The sequence below is a fragment of the Rhinopithecus roxellana genome, chromosome 2, assembly GCF_007565055.1.
Source record: "Rhinopithecus roxellana isolate Shanxi Qingling chromosome 2, ASM756505v1, whole genome shotgun sequence".
Lineage (NCBI taxonomy): Eukaryota > Metazoa > Chordata > Mammalia > Primates > Cercopithecidae > Rhinopithecus > Rhinopithecus roxellana.
The window spans coordinates 188489078-188508030 of record NC_044550.1 but is presented as its reverse complement, the minus strand read 5'-3'; the positions used below and the strand labels follow the sequence as shown (position 1 = coordinate 188508030).

The window sequence follows — 18953 nt, the reverse complement described above, 5'->3', positions numbered from 1 at the left end:
AATCAAAACCACAATGAGATACCATCTCACACCAGTCAGAACGGCAATTATAAAGTCAGAAAAGTAACAGATGCTGGCAAGGTTATGGAGAAAGGAATGCTTATACATTGTTTGTGGGAGTGTAAATTAGTTCAACCATTGTGGAAGACAATGTAGTTATTCCCCAAAGACCTAAAGACAGAAACAACATTTGACCCAGCAATCCCATTACTGGGCATATACCCAAAGAAATATAAATCATTCTACTGTAAAGACATATTCTCGTCCTCTTTCTGCCATCTTTCTGCGCCGCCACAATGGTGCACATGAATATCCTGGCTGATGCTCTCAAGAGGATCAACAATGCGGAAAAGAGAGGCAAACACCAGGTGCTTATTAGGCCGTGTTCCGAAGTCATCTTCCGGTTTCTCACTTTGATGATGAAGCATGGTTACATTGGCGAATTTGAAATCATTGGTGATCACAGAGCTGGGAAAATTGTTGTGAACCTCACAGACAGGCTGAACAAGTGTGGAATGATCAGTCCCAGAATTCATGTGCAACTCAAAGATCTAGAAAAATGGCAGAATAATCTGCTTCCGTCCCACCAGTCTGGTTTCATTATACTGACAACCTCAGCTGGCATCATTGACCATGAAGAAGCAAGACAAAAACACACAGGAGGGAAAATCCTGGGATTCTTTTTCTAGGGATGTAACACATATATTTACAAATAAAATGCCTCATAAAAAAAAATGCATGCACATGTATGTTCAGTGCAACACTATTCACAATAGCAAAGACATGGAATTAACCTAAATGCCCATTAACAATAGGCTGCATAAAGAAAATGTGGAACATATATACTGTGGAATACTAGGCAGCCATAAAAAAGAATGAGATCATGTCTTTTGCAGGGAAATGGATGGAGCTGGAGGCCTTATCCTTAGCAAACTAACACAGGAATAGAAAACCAAATACTGCATGTTCTCACTTATAAGTGAGATCTAAATGATGAGAACACATGGATACATAGAGGAGAACAACACACACTGGGGCCTGTAGGAGGGTGAAGGGTGGGAGGAAAGAGAAGATTTTTAAAAAATAACTAATAGATACTAGGCTTAATACCTGGGTGATGAAATAATCTGTACAACAAACCCCTATGAAACAAGTCTTCCTGTGTAACAAACCTGCACATGTACCCTGAACTTAAAAATAAATAAACGAAGTTAAATAAATGTGTGATTGCTTTACGATTATTCCTTAAACTATACATTTGGGATTCTTATGCAAGTGTGTAATATATTTTTTCTTTTTTTTCTTTTTTTGAGACGGAATTTCACTCTTGTTGCCCAGATTAGAGTGCAGTGGTACAATCTTGGCTCACTGCACAATCTTGGCTCACCGCCTTCTGGTTTCAAGTGATTCTTCTGCCTCAGTGCCTCAAATAGCTGGGATTACAGGCGCCCACCACCACGCCTGGCTAATTTTTACATTTTTAGTAGAGACGGGGTTTAACCATGTTGGCCAGGCTGGTCTCGAACTGCTGACCTCAAGTGATCTGCCCGCCTTGGCCTCTCAAAATGTTGGGATTACAGGCGTGAGTCACTGTGCCAGGCCATATGTTATAATTTTTAAATGTGTAAAAATAATGTGTGGGGTAGCATTAGTCAGGAAAAGACTATAAGAAGGGGAAGTATAGGTAATCACTAGTTGAATGAGTGAGGAAATACCAGTCAAAACAACCTATTTTCTTTCAACAGATGTGCATTGAATGAACTGACTTGAATGACTGACTGCAGAGTCATGGTACAGAACATGGGCTGGTTCCAGGACTTGTGGAAACCAACAGGTGCAGGAGCCTGAGTGCTATATTTAACTATTTAGTTTTATTAATTAAATTTGTTTCCTACTAAATGTTTTAACATTTTCTTAATCTCATTACTCATTGAATGCAAGAGTAATTCTTGACAACATATCTATCTATCTATCTATCCATCTATCTATCTATGTCCCATGTTTTATTCCTCTTCAATTTGGAAAAACAGCTTATTTAGTAGATGTCTGATACATAATACACAGGAATTAATACCAAATTTGCACACGTGCTCCATTATAAAATGACTTTCTATTATTTAATGATTATCTAAAATCTAATGATTTTTACCAGAATCATCTAAAACCCTTTTAAAACTTCTTTTATTTTAATTAAAGCTGGTCTCTTAGTTAAGTGAATATGTCCTTCATGCCACAAAGTGACCTCCTGCCCAAAGCATTCTATTCAACTGAGAAAAGGACATATGATATGTCTTTCTCCTGAAGGTAGTGCTCATGTACCCTGGCATGAATACTGCAAATTCTGTTCTATTAAAAGTAATGAAGTAGGAATGTCAGTACAATTATCTGCAAACAGTTTGTGTCCAGGCTTTTTCACAGTTCAGGGTAATAACTGCTGTAGGCTTATAAAATTGATGTGCAGCATAGCCTAACTGCACGATGTTTATGTGGATGTTAACTCATAGTTGACTTTTTTTTTCTTCAGATACCCAAAAGGCCTACCTAGAAGATGATTTTGGTCTCAAAATCAGTTACTAGAAGTGAATTGGGGAGTATCCAGTTCACAATATTTAGACAACGGCTGTGTGTATGTATGTGTGTATAGTGTTTTACACTGTTTATGAAAAGGTTTTTTTAATATGTGTTTATATATATGTGTATGTAAACACACTTTTTTTTCATGCTGTAGTAGTATCAATCACGGAGTTGGAGATAGGCTGACTAGTTTTTGCTAATTGTATGATTTGGTGCAATTACTTAGATTTTTCTTTGCCCTAGCCTCCTCAGATACAACAAGGGAAGATAGTATTACTTAACTCTTAGAATTACGCTAACAACCTTATATGAATACTAAATGAGATCAAACTTGCATGCCATTTATCCTAACATTGGGCATATAGTATCTAATAAATGTTAGCTGTTAGCAGTAATAGTAAAAATATTATCAGTAATAGTAAAAATAAAGAAAATACTGATATATACATCCCATGCATATCTAGATTTACTTTTATTGATAATAATTGATAAAAATGTTTCTTTTCTTTGACAACCCTCTATTTCATAGATAAACCAATCTTGCAGAATCAGTACAGAGAGAAAAATTGTAGTCAGACTTCTAAGATGCCTGTAATGACTCTCGCCTCATATTATTCATGCCCTTTTCTAATTCCCTCCACTTGCATCTGGGAAGAACCTAGTAACCTACTTCCAGTGAATTGAGTAAAGCAAAGGTGATGGGATGGTACTACCAAGATTAGATTAGTGATTGCCATCATGCTAGCACACCTCTCTCTTGTCTTTTTGCTTGTTTGCTCTGATGACGCAAGCTGTTATGCTGTGAGTTGCTCTACAGAGTAGCCCAAGTGGCAAGAAATTGAGGGCAACCTCTGCCCAATAGCCAGCAAATAACTGAGACTCTCAGAGAAACTGACGTCTTCAGTATGACAACCATGAGCAACTGAATTTTGCCAGGGACCATGTGGATGGGCTTTTTTTTTCCAGTTGAGCCTTTCTATATCTGCAGTCCTAAATCCCACCTTGATTGCAACTTGAACCAGAACACTCAGTCTAGCCTCACCTGGATTCTCAAACTATGAGACAATAAACGTTTTCGTTTTAAGCCACTAAGTTTAGGTAGTTTGTTGTGCAGCAACAAATAACTAATATAAGTTATTATATTATATTATATTATATTATATTATATTATATTATATTATAATATATAATATATAAACAAGAGCCATGTTTTCCAGTATACCAAATAATCTCTAAAGAGAAATTAGGGGAGATTTTGCTTACTCTGTTTCTTTAAATCTAAGCCTTGCTTTTATTCTTTTTAAAGCATCTCTACTTCCATAAAAAATGAATCCAAACAATAATTATTTTAGAAACTGTCTTTGTACCCAACTGATGTATTTACGACATTAAAAATGACTACTTTTATGGGTTTAAAGGCTTTATAAAGATTTATATATGATTTTCTGGAGGGAAATTGGAAATAAAAAAGGATAACAATAGGATATTAGGCAATAAGCAAGTCCAGAAACAAAGTAATTTATCTTCGTAGCATTAGCAGTTAACACAGAGTCTGGCACACAGAACACAACACAGGTTTGTTTTTCTTGCTCTATGAAAACAATCGTATTTTTTTAAAATAAGAACTATGTAAATAGAGTACAGATTTTAGAGCCAGGACTATTTTATTTCAAATGCTGCTTTTTCCCACCACTAGCTATGTGACCTCAGGCAAGCCACTGTTCCCTTAGAAACGGAAAATTACAACTGAATTTCATTTTATAAAAAGAAAAAATTGAGAAAGTTTGTTGAGAGGGACATAGTTCTTGTATTAGTCCGTTTTTATGCTGCTGATAAAGACATACCTGAGACTGGGAAGAAAAAGAAGTTTAATTGGACTTACAGTTCCACATGTCTGGGGGAGGCCTCAAAATCACGGCAGGAGGTAAAAGGCACTTCTTACATGGCAGTGGCAAGAGAAAATGAGGAAGAAGCAAAAGTGGAAATCTCTGATAAGCCCATCAGATCTCATGAGACTTATTCACTATCATGAGAATAGCATGGGAAAGACCAGTCCCCATGATTCAATTACCTCCCCCTGGGTCCCTCCCACAACACATGGAAATTCTGGGAGATACAATTCAAATTGAGATTTGGGTGGGGACACAGCCAAACCATATCAGTCCTGATAGATATTAAAATATTATAATGATAATTTTAAATGAATGTTTATAGAAAAATAATAGGCACACAGTTCAGTGACTCAATATTAAGTGTCCATTAGTCATTCTAAGTACAGTTTGGTAATTTAAGAGTAGCAAATATAGGATTTCAAATAATTTAGGGAAAAAGGATATTTGGATAATAGGATGTTTAAATAATGGGATATTTACAAAAAACAAAAGACATGGAATACTTTATGACACATAAAAATTACCATGTTAAAACTCCAAAAATAAACTTGTTAGTATATTGAAATAATAAATTAACGCAAACAAGACCATTAACCTGTAAGAAATGTGTTCAAAGGATATAAAGCATAAATCCATGGGAAAACATACATGATTGCCTAGTACATCCGGGAAAAGGGACAGATTACCTCTCCTTTAAGTTGCAATCATGAAAGAGCATATAAAGCACTGACTTATAATTGCTTATTGGTTAGATTGCCAAAGATGAAAAGCAATGGTAGGATCAAATCTGTGTCATGATGTAGGAATGTTACCCAAACACCAGGGTTTGATTGGGGTTCTAATACTCACTGCATAACCAGCCAATAATTAAGACAATGAATATTACCATGGAAGAAGCCTTTATTCAGATGCTGCAGCTAAGGAGATGGAATATAAATCTTGAATCTATCTCCCCAATTCTCTGACTAAAATTGAGGGTTTATATAGTGAGGAAGGAATGTAGCTATGTGTAGGAAAATGGGAATTAGGGAGAGAAGGAAGAGGATTTGGTCAACAGGAAGCAGATGATCAGTTAAAAAGCAGGACTTAGGGGTTAAGGAAGAGGCATTTCAGCTCCTTAATACTATCTGGGAAGCCTGAGGGTTGGTTTCCCTAGGAGGGAATTCACATAAGACAAATGCAAGTTTCTAGCTTTAAGACCAGGAAGGTCAATTTCTATGTTTATTCAAACAAAAACAACAATAAAAACAAAAACCAATTGTAAATATAAGTTCTATGGGGAAATTGAACCTGTTTCAGGGAAACAAACTTTTATAAACTCTATGTGAGACAATACAATGAACAAGTCTTTACTGAGGGGCATTTGTCACTATCTATGATAATTAAGAATCCACACACCTCTCTAGGCCAGGCACAGTGGCTCATGCCTGTAATCCCAGCATTTTGGGAGTCTGAGGTGCGTGGATCACTTGAGGTCAGGAGTTTGAGATCAGCCTAGCCAACATGGTGATACCTTGCCTCTACTAAAAATGTAAAACATTAGCAGGTGGTGGCATCTGTAATCCCAGCTACTTGGAAGGCTGAGGCAGGAGCATCACTTGAACCTGGGAGGCAGAGGCTGCAGTGAACCAAGATCGTGCCACTGCACTCCAGCTTGGGAGGCAGAGCGATACTCACCAAAAAAAAAAAAAAAAAAAAAAAAGAGAGAGAGAGAGAACCCACAAACCCACACACCACTCTTCTAGAAAATTCTGAGGGGATGGTTATAGTGGCATAAAGTTGGAGTTTCCAAAATCAAACTGTAAAAACAGACACAGAAAGTAGGATAGCAAAATGCAACCTCACAGCAAGCAAACACAACAAAAATGGATAGTAAAGTATCTCCATGGACTCCAAAATACAAGCAGATGGAACAAACCACCAATAACAATATTATTGCATTGTACAAAATGTCTAGGAGGGTGAGAATAAAGCCAATGGACATCTAAATGACCTGGAAAAGATTCTCACCAGAAAACAGTCACTACAAGTGAAACTTGGTAAGATGAAAAATTAAGATTGTTATAAACTCCACAAAGCAAACAACATGTTTTCTTCAACAACAACAAAATGTAAGAAAAAAAAAGGGATAACGGGATGCCCAGGAAATATTATATCAGGTTCCTGATTCAAGTAAACTATAAAACAACTAACAACTGAAAATATGAACACTGACTAGCTAGATACTTGAGGATTTTTAAAAAGAACTATTTTAATATGTACAAGTTATATCACAGGTTACAATTAAAAGTCAGTATCTCTTAGAGACTTATATTGAAATATGTATAGATGAAATGGCATGATTTGCTTTATAAAAAGCAATGCTAATCTTAAAAATGATATTCTTCAAAATAAAATGGGAAGGGAAGAAGTGGATGGGAATATAGGTGAAACAACACATGCTGTTTGTTGATAATGATTGAAAGAGAATGCTGATTACTTATGGGTTTTGTACTATTCTTTTTTAGTACATGTTTAACATTTTTGATAATACGTTAAAACTACATACACCATTGACTTGGTAATTTTACTTCTATCAGTTTATCTACAGATATACTAACAAATATAATTGTGAAACAGATGTAAAATGAAAAGCAAAAAATCTAGAACTAACTTAAAGGAGAGGTTGTACCCGGTTGAAAAACATAATCTGTTATAACAAATGATAGAAATATATAGGTATTAAATAGCAAGCTTCCTGTGGACTAACCATAATGTTAAAAAAAGAAACTTGCACCAAATTATTTATCCTAAGTAATATATTAAATCTACATATAGCAGTCCTCCCTTATCTACGACTTCACTTTTCATGATTTCAGTTATCCACAGACAACTGCAGTTCAAAAATATTAAATGGAAAATTTTAGAAATAAACAATTTATAAGTTTTAAATTGCATGTCGTTCTGAGTAGCATGATGAAATCTCGCATCATCCTGCTCCGTCCCACCCAGGATGTGAATCATCCTTTCATCCAGCACATCTATACTGTACGGTATGAATGTATAGAAAAAATTACAGTATATATAGAGAGGTCAGTAAAATCTTCAGTTTCAGGTATCCACCGGAAGTCTTGAAACGTATTTCCTGTGGAAAAGGGCAGACTACTATATATAAATTTAGGTCTGTGAGATATATATATAAAATTAAATAAAGTGTGTGTATATATGCTTGTAAATATATATACACACACACACGTGTGCATGCACACACAACAACACATATACATTGTATGTCCCTAGAATATTTTTGGTAGAATATGCACCAAATTTGTATCAGTGGCAAGTTTTATAACATGCTTTTTTTGTTTTATTTTGTTTTCATTATCACTTATCCATTTATTCACTCATTCATTTAACATATATTTATTTAGCATATACTATTGTCATGTACTATTGTAGGCATTAGAATATGCTACTTAACAACACAAACATAAATCACTGTTCTCCCAGAAATATAATCTTGAGAGATGGAAAATATACCAGATAAATAGGTAAGAATTATAGTATGTGAAGAGAGAAACAGAAAAGGAGTGGGAGAGGGAGACTGATGAATTTTTAGATAGAATGGCGAGGGAAAGTCACATTGAAAGGGCAACTTTTAAGTAAAGACCTGAAGGAAATGTGGGAAATAAGCTTAGTGATTTTCTTGGCAAAAAGCCGTAAAGCAGAGAGAGCAGCAATTAGAAGATTTTGTAGCAAGATTATGTCTTCTAAATTTGAGAAACAGCTTGGAGAACAGTGTGGCTGAGAGGAATGTGGGGAACGGTTGTAGGAGATGAATTCAGAGAGGAAGCTGGGCACTGAACCTTGTAGTAAAGATTTAGTATTTTACAATGAGAGAGATGGGAAAGGGCATCAGATCTTTCTTGTTTCTGGAATACTCGCTTTGGAGATTTTCCTTTTATAGTTGTTTTGTTGTGATTTATAAGAAGTTTGTATTATTTTTCATAGGAAGATCCTTATAAAAAGACATCTGCAATTGTCTTCATTTAATTTGAAAGTGTTATGATTTTCAAAAAAAAAAAAAAAAGGCTTTCTATTAGCTTGGCTGTCAATGGCCATTCATCTGTGTGAGAACCACAGAAATCAAACCTTGAGTCATTTTTAAATAGTCTTGAGTTTACCTCTAATAATCTTCACTATTCTTTCTTGTAACCACCTGCTAAAACTCATCTCTTCACTTGTCACTGCACCTAGATCTACTCTGTGTTTATTCTGTGTAACTCCCAATAATAGAAATACCTGCATGCAGACACAAGATGTTGCTTTTATGAACAGAAATTCATTTTCCCAACAAGTGGTTTTACCAACCAATCACTTACAAGCTATAAGCAATTATATCATGCTAGTCACATGTCTTGTGTATCACCTAAAGAGAGAGTTACATCTTTCTAAAGTCATTCGGTAAGATGGCATGTCCTCATGAAGAGAAAAGTAATATCCCATATATGACCATCTCCCCTCTAATAAGATAGTAGAGCTTTCTTTCAATGGTCACCTCATGGTGTGTTTGCCAGTATAGCCCTTGCTAAACCTTATTTAGTGCTGGTTCCTAATTGAGTAGTTAAGTGTTGGTATAGACAGGTTTTATTTATGAGTCAAGAAAGAAAAGAAAGATGTGTGTTGCTATCAAGTTTTAATTGAAGCACACTTTACTATCTTTTGACTAAGTACCTCATTGCCATTTTCATAATGATCACAACCTTGAGAGAAAGCTCTTCTGATAACTGCAGGCTGGTAATGAGAAAGCATGCTGTGCTGTAGCTAAATGACAGCTGAGATTTCCCTCACAATAATATATAATCCATGAAGAGATTAGAATTAAATGGAATTGTCCTGTTTTAAGCAGTCTAAAAGGAGCCTTTGATGTGAACTTGCAGCTTAATGTTGAAATGTAAAGCTCTGTCACTCTCTCCTTATGTTTAAAGAAATGGCATGATTATTACCTCTCCTCACCTCCACCAAAAAAATAAAATAAAATAAAATACTAATTTTCACTGAATGCTCTATCAGTTAGGAATTATGTTTAACTGTCTCTGACAGGAATGTCTAAATAATGATGACTAAAACAAGACATATTTATTTCCTCACTGATTAAAGAGGCCTGACAACAAAAGCCAAAATTGACAAATGGGATCTAATTAAACTAAAGAGATTCTGCACAGCAAAAGAAACTACCATCAGAGTGAACAGGCAACCTACAGAATGGGAGAAAATTTTTGCAATCTACTCATCTGACAAAGGGCTAATATCCAGAACCTACAAAGAACCCAAACAAATTTACAAGAAAAAAACAAACAACCCCATCAAAAAGTGGGCAAAGGATATGAACAGACATTTCTCAAAAGAAGACATTCATACAGCCAACAGACACATGAAAAAATGCTCATCATCACTCACCATCAGAGAAGTGCAAATCAAAACCACAATGAGATACCATCTCACACCAGTTAGAATGGCAATCATTCAAAAGTCAGGAAACAACAGGTGCTGGAGAGGATGTGGAGAAATAGGAACACTTTTACACTGTTGGTGGGATTGTAAACTAGTTCAACCATTGTGGAAAACAGTATGGTGATTCCTCAAGGATCTAGAACTAGAAATACCATATAACCCATCCATCCCATTACTGGGTATATACCCAAAGGATTATAAGTCATGCTGCTATAAAGACACATGCACACATGTGTTTATTATGGCACTATTCACAATAGCAAAGACTTGGAATCAACCCAAATGTCCATCTGTGACAGACTGGATTAAGAAAATGTGGCACATATACACCATGGAATACTATGCCGCCATAAAAAAGGATGAGTTTGTGTCCTTTGTAGGGACATGGATGCAGCTGGAAACCATCATTCTCAGCAAACTATCCCGAGAACAGAAAACCAAACACCACATGTTCTCACTCACGGGTAAGAATTGAACAATGCGATCACTTGGACACGGGAAGGGGAACATCAGACACCAGTGCCTATTGTGGGGTGTGGTGAGGGGGGAGGGATGGCACTGGGAGTTATACCTGATGTAAATGACGAGTTGATGGGTGCTGATGAGTTGATGGGTGCAGCACACCAGCATGGCACATGTATACATATGTAACAAACCTGCACGTTGTGCACATGTACCCTAGAACTTAAAGTATTAAAAAAAAAAAAAAAAAAAAAAAAGGCCTGAAATTTGGCAAAGTTGGCAGTTTACATTTGTACAGAACTTTGCCTTCCTCATTGTCTTTGCTTTGCCATCTTTATCGTATTGCCTTTTTTTCTTTTTTCTTTTATTTTCCTCTTTTGCCCACACTGGAGTGCAACGGCAGGATCTCAGCTCGCTGCAGCCTCCGCCTCCTGAATAGCTGGGATTACAGGTTCCCGCCACCATGCCATGCCCAGCTATATTTTGTATTTGTGTGTGTGTGTGTGAAGATGGATTTCGCCATGTTGGCCAGGCTGGTCTCGAACTCCTGAGCTCAAGGGATTCGCTTACCTCAGTCTCTCAAAGTGCCGGGATTACAGGTGAAAGCCACTGTGCCCGGCAGCCTATAGCTTTTCATATCTCAAGCTTTCCTAATGGTCCAAGATGGCTGCTAGAGTTCTAACAATCATAGCAACATTCTAACAAGAGTAAGGAAGAAGAAAGGTAAAGGACTCACTGCTAGCTGAGGCAACTCCCTGGAAAAAAAAAAAAAAAAATCCATAATGTCTACCTACATGTCATTGGCCACCTCTCAGTATAAGAAAGAATCAGCAATATAGACTTTTAGATGGACTAATTTCATCTTTATAATATAAGGGTTTTATTAAAAGTAATTGCAAACACCGCACTTACTTTCGCACCAACCTAATAGTAAGAGTATTCATAGTTTACTTGGCTGACCTCTGCTCTTATTGATCCTGCCTTTCTAAAAGGGAAGCTCCAAATGACGGCTGGGTGAGTAACAAATAGCTGGTTAGTCACTAAAGAGTGAGTTTACTCTGTCACTCCTTTCCAACATTTTAACTATAAAAGAGAGTACAATTGAAAGCCTGCTGATTGAGGAGTAGGTCAAGAAATCAATGATTGTGGACTTAATAATGGATCCCTAAAGTTTTTTCTAATTTGATTTCCTTCCTTTATATCCTATCATTTATCTTCCTAATGAATATTTGGTTTATGCTTCCTTTAAGGAAATACAGTGTGAAAGTTAGTGTGTTAAAGCTTTTACTGACCCTGCTGTTAAGAAATGTGTTTAAAGGTGGGTACAGTGGTTCGCACCCATAATTCCAACGATTTGGAAAGCTGAGGCAGGAGCATCACTTAAGACCAGAAGTTCAAGAGTAGCCTGGGCAACATATCTAGACCTCCATCTCAGAAAGAAAAAAAGAAAGAGAGAGAAAAAAATACACTTGAATATGTTTGATCTAGTCTTTCTGAAATTACTTGGCCTTCAGAAACCACCTCCTCTTGCCTCACCTTGAAAACACACGTAACATCTCAAAGAACAGAAAAATACCAAAATAGTTTGGGAAACATGGAGTTAAGTCTTAGAGGAGCTTCTTTATGCTTCATCGAGACAGAAACGTTATCATGATTGAGATTATTTTGAAGGTATGACAACTTTTTCTAACTCTTTGAATAAGAGATAAAATATAAATACCAATTTACTGGGAACCGCTAAGCTTACTTTGAGATCAGTAAATCAGTATTTTTTTCTTTTTCTTTGAAGAACTACAAAATGGAAATCCTTATCCAAAAGCTTTATCTTTAGCCCTTTGTATTTCAGTTTTTAACACAGTAAACCTTCTCTTGCCAAGCCATGGTAGCTTTTGGTAGAGAAAAGAACCCTAGCAGGATGTGTTAAAAAAACAAAACAAAACATAAATAAATCCCTGGAACTTGTAAGAGACCCTCTTTATTCTGCCATTTTTTTTCACATTACTTTCCTTCCGCAAGTTCATTTAATGTAGTTTGGAGTTCCAGTTAAAGTTCTAAGTGGATCCCTGTATGATTTATTACAAAGGAGATCACATAATAGCAGCTAAATAAAATGCATGTCAGGTCATCTATTCTTTTCATTTAAGAAAAATGTTTGGGCCGGGCGCGGTGGCTCAAGCCTGTAATCCCAGCACTTTGGGAGGCCGAGACAGGCGGATCACGAGGTCAGGAGATCGAGACCATCCTGGCTAACACGGTGAAACCCCGTCTCTACTAAAAAATACGAAAAACTAGCCGAGGGAGGTGGCGGACGCCTGTAGTCCCAGCTACTCGGGAGGCTGAGGCAGGAGAATGGCATAAACCCGGGAGGCGGAGGTTGCAGTGAGCTGAGATCCGGCCACTGCACTCCAGCCTGGGAGAGGGAGCAAGACTCCATCTCAAAAAAAAAAAAAAAGAAAAAAAAGAAAAAGAAAAATGTTTGTTAGAATAGTTGGCAAGATGGAACAGCTTTGGTCTGCAGCTCCCAGTGAGATCAAGGCAGAAGGTGGGTGATTTATTCATCTCCCAACTGAGGTACCTGGTTAATCTCACTAGGACAGGTTAGATAGTGGTTGTAGCCCACAGAGGGTGGGCCAAAGCAGGGTGGGTCATCCCCTCACCCAGGAAGTTCAAGGGGTCAGGGAACTCCCTCCCCTAGCCAAGGGAAGCCTTGAGGGACTGTGTCCTGAGGAATGGTGCATTCTGGCCCAGATACTACACTTTTCCTATGGTCTTCACAACCTGCAGACCAGGAAATTCCCTCTGGTGCCTGCGCCACCAGGGCCCTGGGTTTCAAGCACAAAACCGGGTGGCCATTTGGGTAGACACAGAGCTAGTTGATGGAGTTTTTTTTCATACCCCAGTGGCGCCTGGAAGCAAGACAGAACTGTTTACTCCCCTGGAAAGGGTGCTGAAGCCAGGGAGCCAAGTGATCTAGCTCAGCAGATCCTACCCCCATGAAGCCCAGCAAGCTAAGATCCACTGGGTTGAAATTGTCGCTGTCAGCACAGCATTCTGAAGTCGACCTGGAATGCTGGAGCTTGGTGGGGAGAGGGACATCCGCCATTACTGAGGCCTGAGTATGTGGTTTTCCCCTCACAGTGTAAACAAAGCCGCCAGGATGTTCAAACTGGGCAGAGCCCACTGCAAGTTGGCAAAGCCGCTGTAGCCAGACTGCCTCTCTAGATTCCTCCTCTCTGGGCAGAGTATCTCTGTAAGAAAGGAAGCAGCCTCAGTCAGGGGCTTATAGATAAAACTCCCATCTTTCTGGGACAGAGCATCTGGGGGAAGGGGCGGCTCTGGGGACAGCTTCGGCAGACATAAACATCCCTGCCTACTGACTCTGAAAAGAGCAATGGATCTCCAGGCACAGTGTTCAAGCTCTGCTAAGGGACAGACTGCCTCCTCAAGTGGGTCCCTGATCCCCATGCTTCCTGACTGGGAAGCATGTGGACTCCCAGCAGGGGTCCACAGACACTTCACACAGGAGAGCTCTGGCTGTCTTCTGGCGGGTGCCCCTCTGGGATGAAGCTTCCAGAGGAAGGAACAGGCAGCAATCATGGCTGTTCTGCAGCCTCTGCTGGTGATACCCAGACAAAAAAGGTCTGGAGTGGACCTCCAGCAAACTCCAGCAGACCTGCAGCAGATGGGCCTGACTGTTAGAAGGAAAACTAACAAACAGAAAAGAATAGTATCAACATCAACAAAAAGGACATCTACACAGAAACCCCATCCAAAGGTCACCAACATCAAAGACCAAAGATAGATAAATCCATGAAAATGAGGAAAAACCTGCACAAAAAGCCTGAAAATTCCAAAAATCAGAATGCCTCTTCTCCTCCAAAGGATCACAACTCCTCACCAGCAAGGGAACAAAACTAGAAGAGAATGAATTTAACAAACTGACAGAAGTAGGCTTCAGAGGTGGGTAATAACAAACTCCTCTGAGCTAAAAGAGCATGTTCTAACCCAATGCAAGGAAGCTAAAAACCTTGAAAAAAGGTAAGAAGAATTGCTAACTATAATAACCAGTTTAGAGAAGAACATAAATGACGTGACAGAGCTGAAAAACACAGCATGAAAACTTCATGAAGCATACACAAGTATCAATAGCCAAATTGATCAAGCAAAAGAAAGGATATCAGAGATTGAAAATCAACTTAATGAAATAAAGCGTGAAGACAAGATTAGAGAAAAAAAGAATGAAAAGGAATGAACAAAGCCTCCAATAAATATGAAACTATGTGAAAAGACCAAATCTACATTTGATTGGTGTACCTGAAAGTGACGGGGAGAATGGAAACAAGTTGGAAAACACTCTTCAGGATATGATCCAGGAGAACTTCCCCGACCTAACAAGGCAGGCCAACATTCAAATTCAGGAAATACAGAGAACACTGTAAAGATACTCCTTGAGAAGAGCTATCTCAAGACAAATGATCCTCAGATTTACCAAGGTTGAAATGAAAGAAAAAATGTTAAGTGCTGCCAGAGAGAAAGATCGGGTTAACCACAAAAGGAAGCCCATCAGACTAACAGGAGATGTCCCTGTAGAAACCCTACAATCCAGATGAGAGTGGGGGCCAATATTCATTCTTAAAGAAAATAATTTTCAACCTAGAATTTCATATCCAGCCAAACTAAGCTTCATAAGTGAAGGAGAAATAAAATCCTTTACAGACAAGCAAATGCTGAGAGATTTTGTCACCACCAGGCCTGCCTTACAAGAGAGCTCCTGAAGGAAGCACTAAATATGGAAAGGAAAAACTGGTATTAGCCACTGCAAAAACATGCCAAATTGTAAAGACCATTGACACTATGAAGAAACAGCATCAACTAATGGGCCAAATAACCAACTAACATCATAATGACAGAATCAAATTCACACATAACAATATTAATCTTAAATGTAAATGAGCTGAATGCCCCAATTAAAAGACACAGACTGGTAAATTGGATAAAGAGTCAAGACCCATTGGCGTGCTGCATTCAGGAGACCCATAACACGTGCAAAGACACACATAGCCTCAAAATAAAGGGATGGAGGAATATTTTTCTTTTTTTTTTTTTTGAGACGGAGTCTCGCTGTCACCCAGGCCAGAGTGCAGTGGCCAGATCTCAGCTCACCGCAAGCTCCGCCTCCCAGGTTCACGCCATTCTCCTGCCTCAGCCTCCTGAGTAGCTGGGACTACAGGCACCCGCCACGTCGCCTGGTTAGTTTTTTGTATTTTTTAGTAGTGACAGGGGTTCACTGTGTTAGCCAGGATGGTCTCGATCTCCTGACCTCGTGATCCACCCGTCTCAGCCTCCCAAAGTGCTGGGATTACAGGCTTGAGTCACCACACCTGACCTATGGAAGAATATTTACCAAGCAAATGGAAAGCAAAGAAAAAGCAAGGATTGCAATCCCAGTCTCTGATAAAATAGACTTTAAATCAACAAAGATCAAAAAAGACAAAGAAGCACATTATATAATGGAAAAGGGATCAACACAACAGGAAGAGTTAGCTATCCTAAATATATATGCACCCAATACAGGATCACCCAGATTCATAAAGCAAGTTCTTAGAGACCTACAAAGAGACTTAGACTCCTATACACGATAATAGTGGGAGACTTTAACACCCCACTGTCAACACTAGACAGATCAACAAAACAGAAAATTAACAAAGATATTTAGGATTTGAACTCAGATCTGGACCAAGTTGACCTAATAGACATCTACAGAACTCTCCACCCCACATTAACAGAATATCATTCTTCTCAGCATCACATCAAACTTATTCTAAAATTGACCACATAATTGGAAGTAAAACACCCCTCAGCAAATGCAAATGAATGGAAAGCATAACAAATATTCTCAGACAACAGTGCAATCAAATTAGAACTCAAGATTAAGAAACTCACTCAAATTACACAACTACATAGAAACTGAACAACCTGCTCCTGAATGACTACCAGGTAAATAACAAAATGAAGGCAGAAATAAAGGTGTTCTTTGAAACCAATGAGAACAAAGACACGACGTACCAGAATCTGTGCACACAGCTAAAGCAGTGTTTAGAGGGAAATTTATAGCACTAAATTCCCATAAAAGAAAGCAGAAAATATCTAAAATCAACACGCTACCTTCACAATTAAAAGAGCTAGAGAAGCAAGAGCAAACAAATTCAAAAGCTAGCAGAAGACAAGAAATAACTAAGATCGCAGCAGAACTGAAGGAGATAGAGACATAAAAAACCCTTCAAAAAATCAATGAATCTAGTAACTCATTTTTTGAAAAGATTAACAAAAAAGATAGACTGCAATCCAGATTAATAAAGAAGAGAGAAGAATCAAATAGATACAATAAAAAAGGATAAAGGGAATATCACCACTGATCCTACAGAAATACAAAGTACCATCAGAGGATACTATAAATAACTCTACACAAATGAACTAGAAAATCTAGAAGAAATGGTTAAATTCTTGGACACATACACCTTCCCAAGACTAAACCATGAAGAAGTCAGATCCCGGAATAGACCAATAACAAGTTCTGAAATTGAGGCAGTAATTAATAGCCTGCCAACCGAAAAAAAAAACCAAAGAAGCCCCGGACCAGATGGATTCACAGCCAAATTCTACCAGAGGCACAAAGAGGAGCTCTGAAACTATTCCAAACAATAAAAAAAGAAAGACTTCTCCCTAACTCGTTTTATGAGGCCAGCATCATCCTGATATCAAAACTTAGCAGAGACACAACAAAAAAGGAAAATTTCAGGCCAATATCCCTCATGAACAATGATGCAAAAATTCTCAATAAAACACTGGCAAAATGAATCCAGCAGCACATCAAAAACCTTATCCACCATGACCAAGTCACCTTCATCCCTGGGATTCAAGGATGGCTCAACATATGCAAATCAATAAATGTAATCCATCACATAAACAGAACCAATGATGAAAACCACATGATTATCTCAATAGATGCAGAAAAGGCCTTCAATAAAATTCAACACTCTTTCATGCTAAAAACTTCTCGATAAACTAGGTATTGATGGAATGTATCTCAAAATAATAAGAGCTATTTATGACAAAACCACAGTCAATATCATACAGAATGAGCAAAAGCCAAAAGCATTCCCTTTGAAAATCAGCATTAGACAAAGATGCCCCCTGTCACTACTCTTATTCAACATAGTATTGGAAGTTCTGACCAGGGCAATCAGGCAAGGGAAAGAAATAAACAGTTTTCAAATAGGAAGAGAGGAAGTCAAATTGTCTCTGTTTGCAGATGACATGATTGTATGTTTAGAAACCCCATCATTTCAGCCTAAAATATCCCTAAGTTGATAAACAAGTTCAGCAAAGTCTCAGGATACAAAATCAGAAGCATTCCTAAGCACCAATAACAGATGGAGAGCCAAATCATGAGTGAATTCCCATTCACAATTGCTGCAAAGAGAAAACCACACCTAGGAATACAACTTACAAGGGATGCAAAGGACCTCTTCAAGGAGAACTGCAAACCACTGCCAAGGAAATAAGAGAGAACACAAACAGGAAAACATTCCATGCTCATGTATAGGAAGAATCAATGTTGTAAAATGGCCATACTGCCCAAAGTAATTTATAGATTCAATGCTATCCCCAATAAACTACCATTGGCTTTCTTCACAGAATAAGAAAGAACTGCTTTAAATTTCATATGGAACCAAAAAAGAGCCCATATAGCCAAGACAATCCTAAGCAAAAAGAACAAACCTGGAGGCATCACACACCTGATTTCTATACTACAAGGCTATAGTAACCAAAACAGCATGGTACTGGTACCAAAACAGATATATAGACCAATGGAATAGAACAGAGGCCTCAGAAATAACACCACACAACTACAACCATCTGATCTTTCATAAACCTGACAAGAACAAGAAATGGGGAAAGGATTCCCTATTTAATAAATGGTGATGGGAAAACTGGCTAGACATATACAGAAAACTGAAACTGGATTCCTTCCTTACACCTTACACAAAAATTAACTCAAGATGGATTAAAGACTTAAATGGAAGTCCTAAAACCATATAAACCCCAGAAGACAACCTAGGCAATACCATTCAGAACATAGGCACGGGCATAGACTTCGTGACTAAAACACCAAAAGCAATGGCGACAAAATCCAAAATTGACAAACTGGATCTAATTAAACTAAAGAGCTTCTGTACAGCAAAAGAAACCATCATCAGCGTGAACCGGCAACCTGCAGAATGGGAGAAAATTTTTGCAATCTATCCATCTGACAAAGGGCTAATATCCAGAATCTACAAAGAACTTAAACAAATTTATAAGAATAAAAACAAACAACTCCATCAAAAGTGGGCAAAGGATATGAACAGACACTTCTCAAAAGAAGACATTTATGCAGCCAAAAAACATGAAAAAAAATTCATCATCACTGGACATTAGAGAAATGCAAATCAAAACCACAATGAGATACTATCCCACGCCTGTTAGAAT

At 37.9% G+C, this 18953-nt stretch overlaps 1 pseudogene; it reads left to right on the top strand.

Moving 5' to 3' along the window:
- Positions 1-296: 296 nt before the first annotated feature.
- On the top strand, positions 297-689 carry LOC104658096 (annotated as a pseudogene).
- The last annotated feature ends 18264 nt before the right edge of the window (positions 690-18953 follow it).